This window comes from Lithobates pipiens, unplaced genomic scaffold (genome assembly GCF_037356315.1).
Source record: "Lithobates pipiens isolate NorthernLeopardFrog02 unplaced genomic scaffold, aLitPip1_a1.2 Scaffold_3, whole genome shotgun sequence".
NCBI lineage: Eukaryota > Metazoa > Chordata > Amphibia > Anura > Ranidae > Lithobates > Lithobates pipiens.
The window spans coordinates 58,322,670-58,331,520 of record NW_027507790.1 but is presented as its reverse complement, the minus strand read 5'-3'; positions in this window follow the sequence as shown (position 1 = coordinate 58,331,520).

Here is an 8,851-nt window from a genome sequence, read left to right as displayed (position 1 = left end):
TGGCTCGATGATGAGAGCAAAAAGAAGCGTGGAAAGAAGGCATCCTTGATAGGTGCCACTTCCAATAGGGAACAGGTCAGATTTAATAAAAAATTTAATTTGATATATGCTCTCGGTTTATAGTGTAAGGATTAAATCCACTTCAAGAAATGGGGTCCAAACCCCTATTTTTGAAAAGTGTACTGAAGATTGGACCATGGGACTGTGTAAAAAGTTTTTATAATATTAGGGGAAAGAAAACATGCTGGTAAACGACTCTATTTGCTGCATGAGCATTGTCACCTGCTTGGTATAGGGGGATAAACCCAACTTGATCACGATGAATACGTTCACCTATCACCTGATTTAAACGAGTTTCTATTATTTTGGCTATAAGTTTTATGTCAAGATTAAGGAGTGAAATAGGATGATAATTTATCCAGGAGGTTGTTTTAGATTTAGGTTTAGGTAACATAAAGATTATAGCCATTAAAGATTCTGAATGAAAAGAGTGTCACTTCAGGAATGAATTAAAGGCTTCAGTCAGGATAGGTGTTAAAATATCAGAAAACTTCTTGTAATAACAAGCTGAAAACCCATCTGGGCCACAACGCTTATTAGGTTTTAAAGCTTTGATAGCCATACTAACTTCCCTTGCAGAAATTGGGCACTCAAGTCTTTCACAATGAGTATGAGAAAGTGTTGGAAGTGTGATATGGGAAAAAAGGGCATCAGCAGCTTTGTGATCAAAGTTATAGTTTGAAGAGTATAATTTAAAAGATTTGAGCAAAAGGTGTGTAAAATTTTAACAGGATAACTTGTATAATTATCTTGATTTAGCTTAAGTTGCACAGATGTTGTGGGTTTATGCAGTGACGCAAAGGTTCGAGCTAAAGGGTATCAGGTTTGTTTGTCTTGACATAATAGAGATGTTGTGATTTGCTTAAAAGTTTAAGTTAAGTCGGTAAGAAACAAGTCAAACTCTAAAGTTATCAAGTTTAGCTTTAGTGGAGGGGGAGAGAGAGTTTTGAAATGCTTATGACAAGAATTAAAATCAGTTTTTCTTATTTTTGGTGGAGTAGTTTACGCAACACGTATTAGGAATGATGCCTGTCGGACGAGGATTACAGGTTTATCGGCTCTCCAAAGAGTGAGTGGAGAAATGTTATTAGTGAGATAGTCAGTGAGGGTGAGCTTGATATCTAATGAGTGGGATGGGTGAGTTAAAATCAAATCATTTATACACCAGGATGTATCTTGTGCTTTTGGGACAGAGAAGGAGATGGTAGTACAAACTGCACTATGATAAGACCAGGTAAAGGGTGTAATGATCGAAGAAAAGACTTCTGGTGCCATACCTATATTTTGGAAAATATGATCAATCCTAGAGAATGATTCATGTGGATGAGAGTAGTAGGTAAAGTGTCGGCAAGCTGGGTTAAGCTCATGCCATTAGTCAAACAAGTTACATTTACAAAGAAGTGGTTGAAATGCAAGTTTAGAAGGTCTGGAAGAGGGACAGGGTAGGGATTTATCTAAAAAGGGAAAGGGGAATTGGTTTAAATCTCCACATCTCTCGCAGTACCTAATTTATGGGTATCAACTGTGTGGAAAAGATGGGAAAGAAAAAAGGTGGGTGTTTATTAGGAGCATAATATGATACCATGGTACTGCTACATCCGAAATTTCAGATGTTGTTACAAATAGAATAAAATGAGGCATAAAATATGAAGCCGGCCGGCTACAATACAGAGCTCCCATCCCGGCTTCATATTTTATGCCACATTTTATTGTATGTTTGTAAGTGTATCCTTTTTTTTACTTTATTAAACCAATTCTTGACGTTATTATGCTATGGTCTATTATATCCTTTTTTTGGGCTGATCCACGGGATTATTATGATCCACGGGATATACGGAGCATTTGGTTCACTGCTAGGAGGTTCTCTCCATCCATCCACGAGTTCCATGCTTATATCCAGCTGAGGATTCATCTGCCTGAGGGGATAACCCGTATTTTTTGGCCTGTCATTTGGTAAGGAGGATCTCTATGTGGTGAAGGTGCATTGGAGTTGATTCACTTACTGGGTGATATTTTGTTTGCGCTTTTCCTGTTTTTACACTGTAAGTGCAATTATATATATTGGATATTGGATATTTTGACAATATTACGCTATGGTACATACGTTTTTTTCCTTTTGGGCTGATCATGATTTGTGTAATCAATGCTAACCTGTGCTAAGAAGCTTGCAACAATTACATTGCAGTATTGTGTCTTCTTGCAAACAAAAGGCCTGGGCTGCGCTAAACCCATCTGCATATTTGGCTTACGTTTGGTAAGTATGTTTTTCACAAGGTGGTAGTGGATTTCTTTAAGATAAAGTCACTGGGTGCATTTATCTTCACTTGTTTAAGCACTGGATTGATTATACACATCAGTTTGGACTTTAACCGCTTCCCGACCGGCGCACAACAATGTACATCGGCAGAATGGCACAGACAGGCATATGGGTGTACAGGTACGTCCCTTTGAATTTGCCGTTGTGCCATCTCGCACGCGCCACGTGCCAGTTGGCACCCCCTTGAGTTCGACTGCGGGTCCCGCGGACTCGATCGCCGTGGGGATAGCCACGATCGTCTCACGGGGAGGAAGAACGGGGAGATGCCAATGTAAACAACATCTCCCTGTTCTGCCTAGCAACAAGTGACACTGATCTCTGCTCCCTGTATTTGGAGCAGTTATAAACACGCCCCTAGGACACACTTAACCCCTACACTGCCACCTTCTGGTTAACCCCTTCACTGCCAGTGTCATTTACACAGGAATCAGTGCATTTGTATAGCACTGATTGCTGTATAAATGGCAATGGTCCCAAAAATGTGTCAAAAATGTGTGATGTGTCCACCATAATGTTCCAGTCACAATAAAAATCGCTGATCACCGCTATTACTAGTAAAAAAAAAATATTAATAAAAATGCTATAAAACTATCCCCTATTTTGTAAACACTATAACTTTTGCGCCAACCAATCAATAATCGCTTATTGTGATTTTTTTTTACCTTAAATATGTAGAAAAATACGTATTGGCCTAAACTGAGGAAATAAAATGTATTTTTATATATTTTTTGGGGATGTTTATTATAGCAAAAAGTAAAAAATAATGTGTTTTTTTCAAAATTGTCACTCTTTTTTTGTTTATAGCTCAAAAAATAAAAACCGCAGAGGTGATCAAATAGCTCCAAAAGAAAGCTCTATTTGTGGGAAAAAAAGGACATAAATTTTGTTTGGGAGCCATGTTGCACGACCGCATAATTCTCAGTTAAAGTGACGCAGTGCCGAATCGCAAAAAGTGCTCTGGTCTTAAGCCAGCAAAATGGTCCGGTCTGAAAGTGGTTAAGTAGCACCAGGGGCGTACCTACATCTGGCACCCCCCCCCCCATTTAAAATGAGAAAACACCCACAATTTATTTTCCATTTTCTCAAGAATATTTATTGTATACAGCACACGCCTGGATTCTGCACCCTGTATATAGGACATATCTGCATTCTGCACCCTGTATATAGGACATATCTGTACCCTGTATATAGGACATATCTGTACCCTGTATATAGGACATATCTGCATTCTGCACCCTGTATATAGCACATATCTGCACCCTGTATATAGCACATATCTGCACCCTGTATATAGGACATATCTGCATTCTGCACCCTGTATATAGGACATATCTGCACCCTGTATATAGGACATATCTGCACCCTGTATATAGGACATATCTGTACCCTGTATATAGGACATATCTGTACCCTGTATATAGGACATATCTGTACCCTGTATATAGGACATATCTGCATTCTGCACCCTGTATATAGCACATATCTGCACCCTGTATATAGCACATATCTGCATTCTGCACCCTGTATATAGGACATATCTGCACCCTGTATATAGCACATATCTGCATTCTGCACCCTGTATATAGGACATATCTGTACCCTGTATATAGCACATATCTGCACCCTATATATAGGACATATCTGCATTCTGCACCCTGTATATAGGACATATCTGCACCCTGTATATAGGACATATCTGCACCATGTATATAGGACATATCTGTACCCTGTATATAGGACATATCTGTACCCTGTATATAGGACATATCTGTACCCTGTATATAGGACATATCTGTACCCTGTATATAGGACATATCTGCATTCTGCACCCTGTATATAGCACATATCTGCATTCTGCACCCTGTATATGGGACATATCTGCACCCTGTATATAGCACATATCTGCATTCTGCACCCTGTATATAGGACATATCTGCATTCTGCGCCCTGTATATAGCACATATCTGCATTCTGCTCCCTGTATATAGCACATATCTGCATTCTGCGCCCTGTATATAGCACATATCTGCATTCTGCGCCCTGTATATAGCACATATCTGCATTCTGCACCCTGTATATAGGACATACAGTATCTGGATTCTGAAATCCCCCCTCCCCCATCAGGTCAGCTACACTATACACATGGGAGGGGGGTGATGTACACAGCAGTCACCCTGACCCCCCCCCCCCCTCAGACCAGCACAGGGTAGACACAATACTCCAGACTCTTCTTACATCAACCCCCCCCCCATCAGCTACACTATACACATGGCAGGGGGAGGGGGACACAGCAATCACCCTGACCGCCCCAGACCAGCACATGGCAGGGATAGACACACTCCTCCAGCCCCTTCTTACATCAACCCCCCAATCAGGTCAGACAGCTACACAATACACATGGCAGGGGGAGGGAGTGGTGGACATTGCAATCACAGTCACTGACCCCCCCACCTTAGACCAGCACAGGGGTAGACACAATTCTGCAGGCTGCAGCCTCTTCTTACATCAATCCCCCCTCCCCCCTGCTCACCACCTCAGGCTCTCAGTCAGCTAGGGAGGACTCTGTATTCACTGTGTGGAAGCAGCCGCCCCAGCGGAGAGAGATGAGACAGACACACACAGGCAGCAGCAGTGGTGGGTGGAGGCAGAGCTAGCAGGAGGGAATACAGTCACTCACTGAACAGTCTGGAACAGTCCATTGTGGCCATGGCACGGGGGTGTTCTAAAAACAACTAAAGTGAAAATGAGCAACCAGAGACAGCAGGGATGCCCTTGAGATGATCTGACGGTGTCACCCCGACTTGGGTGCGGAATGCACCCCCATATCAAAGTCACTTGGCCACTGACACCCCCCCAAAGTGTGGCACCTGGGGCGGACCGCACCCCCCCCCCATATTGGTACGCCCCTGAGTAGCACATTATATTTTGTGTTATATTTTGCATCGATTGTTGTTTTGGACTGGTTTATTCATTTATACTTTAGAGTGTTTCACTTATATAATTTAATTTATTTGATTAGCAAGTTCTTTTTGGAACCTTCACTTTGGTATTTGTCGAGATTTTCCAATTGAGTACACTGTGATTTCTACAAGCAATTATTTATATTGAATTCAATTAGCGCAGCTTCTCCATTTTATATTTGTTTTGTGTATATCCCACAATAAGCTGCTGCTCATCATATTTTTTAATTAATATTTTTATTTGTACTAAGCACAGTTTTTTTCTCTTTATATTGACAATTGGCATTGGATCAAGAAAAGAAGATGATCAGTTCATAGAGTCCTCAGGAACTGTTGTAGGAGAAGCAGAACGACCATGCTTTGATTGCCCCTGGCAACTTCTATCACTTCCATTAGCTGTTGGTTTTTGCAAAGAGTGGGAGGCTGATTGACTTTGCATGCTATCTTGGTTGAGAGGGTGTTTTAAAAGCTGCAAGAAAGAATGAAGTTCTTTCGGCAGAACGGCAGACATATTTAGAGCCTTGGTGCGTGAAACAAATTGAAAACGGGAAACGGCTTCAAAGCCCATCTTTTAGAAATAGTGATCTGGGAGAGGTCAGCAAATAGCTGATAAGTATGTCCCTAGAAGGATAAGTATGTCCCTAGAAGGTCAGCATATCTTTCATTCTAGCTGAAGCCAGAAGTTGTTCTGTGGTGCGAAAATAGTGAAATTTGGCTATTATATCATCCGGCAGTATATCAGCTTTACGTGGTGTGAGGGTTCTATGAACCCTGTCCATTTCCATTCGTTCGACTGGTATAGATGGCTGTATTTATTGAAATAGGGCCAATATGGTAGGTTGTAAATCAATGACAGATTAACCGCTTGCCGACCAGCCACCGCAGTTGTACTGCGGCAACATGGCTCAGCTGCGCAAATTGCCGTTATGTTACATCCCTTTCTTTTTTGGGCACACACGTGCCACCAGAGCCAATGCGAGTGCCCAGTAGTCACGATGACCGACGGGCTATCACGATCACTCATGACCCAGCAAGAACCAGTATTTCTGTGTGTAAGCACAGAGATTCCCGTTCTCTGAGGGGAGAAGAGATTGATCGTGTGTTCATACAAAGTATGAATACCAATCTATCTCTTCCCCTAGCAAGTCCCACCCCCCCCCTTCAATTAGAACACATACACTAGGGAACCCCTTAACCACCCCCTAGTGTTAACCCCTTCACTGTCAGTGGCATTTCTACAGTAAGGCGGCCTTTTTATACCACTGATCACTTTATAAATGCCAGTGGTCCCAAAAATGTGTCAAATTTGTCCAATGTGTCTGCCATAATGTCACAGTCATGATAGAAATTGCAGATTGCTGCCATTACTAAAAAAATAAAATAAAACTGCTATAAACCTATCCCCTATTTTGTGGACGCTATAACTTTTGTGCAAACCAATCAATATACACTTATTGTATATAACCCCTTAACCACCCCCTAGTGTTAACCCCTTCACTGTCAGTGGCATTTTTTACAGTAAGCAGGGCATTTTTATGCCACTGATCATTTTATAAATGCCAGTGGTCCCAAAAATGTGTCAAATTTGTCTAATGTGTCTGCCATAATGTCACAGTCATGATAGAAATTGCAGATCGCCGCCATTACTAAAAAAATAAAATAAAAATGCTATAAATCTATCCCCTATTTTGTAGACGCTATAACTTTTGTGAAAACCAATCAATATACACTTATTGTGATTTTTATTACCAAAAATATGTAGATGAATACATATCGGTCTAAACTGAGAAAACATTTGCCTTAAAAAAAGGGGGGATATTTATTATAGCAAAAAGTACAAAATATTGTGGTTTTTCTTTTTTTTCAAAATTTTAGTTTTTTTGTTTATAGAGCAAAAAATAAAAAATGCAGAGATGATCAAATACCACCAAAAGAAAGCTCTATTTGTGGGAAAAAAGGATGTCAATTTTGTTTAGTTACAATGTTGCATGACTGCGCAATTGTCAGTTAAAGCAAAGCAGTGCCGAATCGCAAAAAATGGCCTGGTCATGCAGCAGACAAAACTTCCGGGGCTGAAGTGGTTAAGGAATCCCACGAATACATATGTTAGAATGCTGGGCCCTATTTTCATGATCTCCTAAACAGGATTGGAGGACTAAATTTTCAATTTCAGTCATATAAGCTAGTGTGCTATTTTCTAGTTCATCAACCCTTAACTCAAGGTTAGCAGTGCGTTGGCCCAATTCTCTGATTTCCCTAGTCAGATTGTCTGTAAAATAATCTGAAGTTTGTTTAAAGGCTTTGTGAAGCCTTTTCTCCAATTTCCTCAGTACAGTAGAATGTGCAGGATATGTAAAAGATGTCAATTGTAGCGCTTGTGTTGATGAGTCAGAGTCAGATTCCTCCGATGTTACAGATTTTATCTTAGAGCGCTGAGAGGGTTTCACAGAGTGTGAGGTAACAGGAGCAGAGGCTTGAGCCAGTGTCATTTTGACTGAAGCCTGGGCCAGAGCATCTTTGACATTTTTTGGCTTCATTCTGGGGTGAGAACATCTGAGAACCATCACCTGAGGTAGCGGGGGGTTTATCACTGGTCAGGCAATGAATTTTTGACAGCGGAGCCGAGCTGGGATGTGATAGAAAGTGGCAGAAGTATCCATTCCGGAGTGAAGCATTAAGCTGGCATGTCTGCTCAGTCAGGCTTCAAGCCCCGCACCCCATTGCTATTTTTCTATGTAGTTAAAAAGCTTGCACTAAATATGGATTCTTTGAAACTTACATAGTTGCAATAAATACATGAGGGCCTTAAATGCTGCTTATACAGGCTTTTGACATTCTTTCTTCAGCTTGTATGAGCAGCTCTATGTTCACCTATTTGTCCATGCAGGCTTGGATGTTAACAGACATCTTTGCAGCTTTTTCGGGCTACAAAAAAAATAACAAATGCATTTTTAAGAGGAGCTATCAGGCAGAAAAAATGCTTAACATGCATAAACACGCCTATACATGCATAAGCGAGCATTAATGAGGTTTTTAGGACTGTTCGACATTTTCAAATGTGCATTGACTATAGTGAAAAATTAGCAGAGGGGAATGTTTTGGAAAAAACGCTCAAAAAGTAAATGTCCATAAATGTGCATAAACTCTTGTGCAGTACAATCCACTATGCGTGTTTTTTAAACCACTTACCGACCGCCCACCCCTCATTATATGTCAGCTCTTTGAAGAGGAATATCATTGTTATGGCAGCAGCTAGCTGCCCTAACCCCGGTATCTTCTTCTTCAGCGAGCGGTTGGCTTTCAGATAAAAGTGGTCTCTGCAGCGGATTCACCACGAGATCACTTTTATCGGAGGAGAGGGCCCCCCGCCGCACTCTGGTGCCCTCTGCCATTGGTAGCGGCAGAGGAAATCGGATCCTTCTTGGTCTGTGGTATGGATCTGACTAAGGGGAAGATGGCCCCCGCTCAGCTCCATACCATTGCAGGGCAGAAGTGTCAAAACATCAAAAACAAA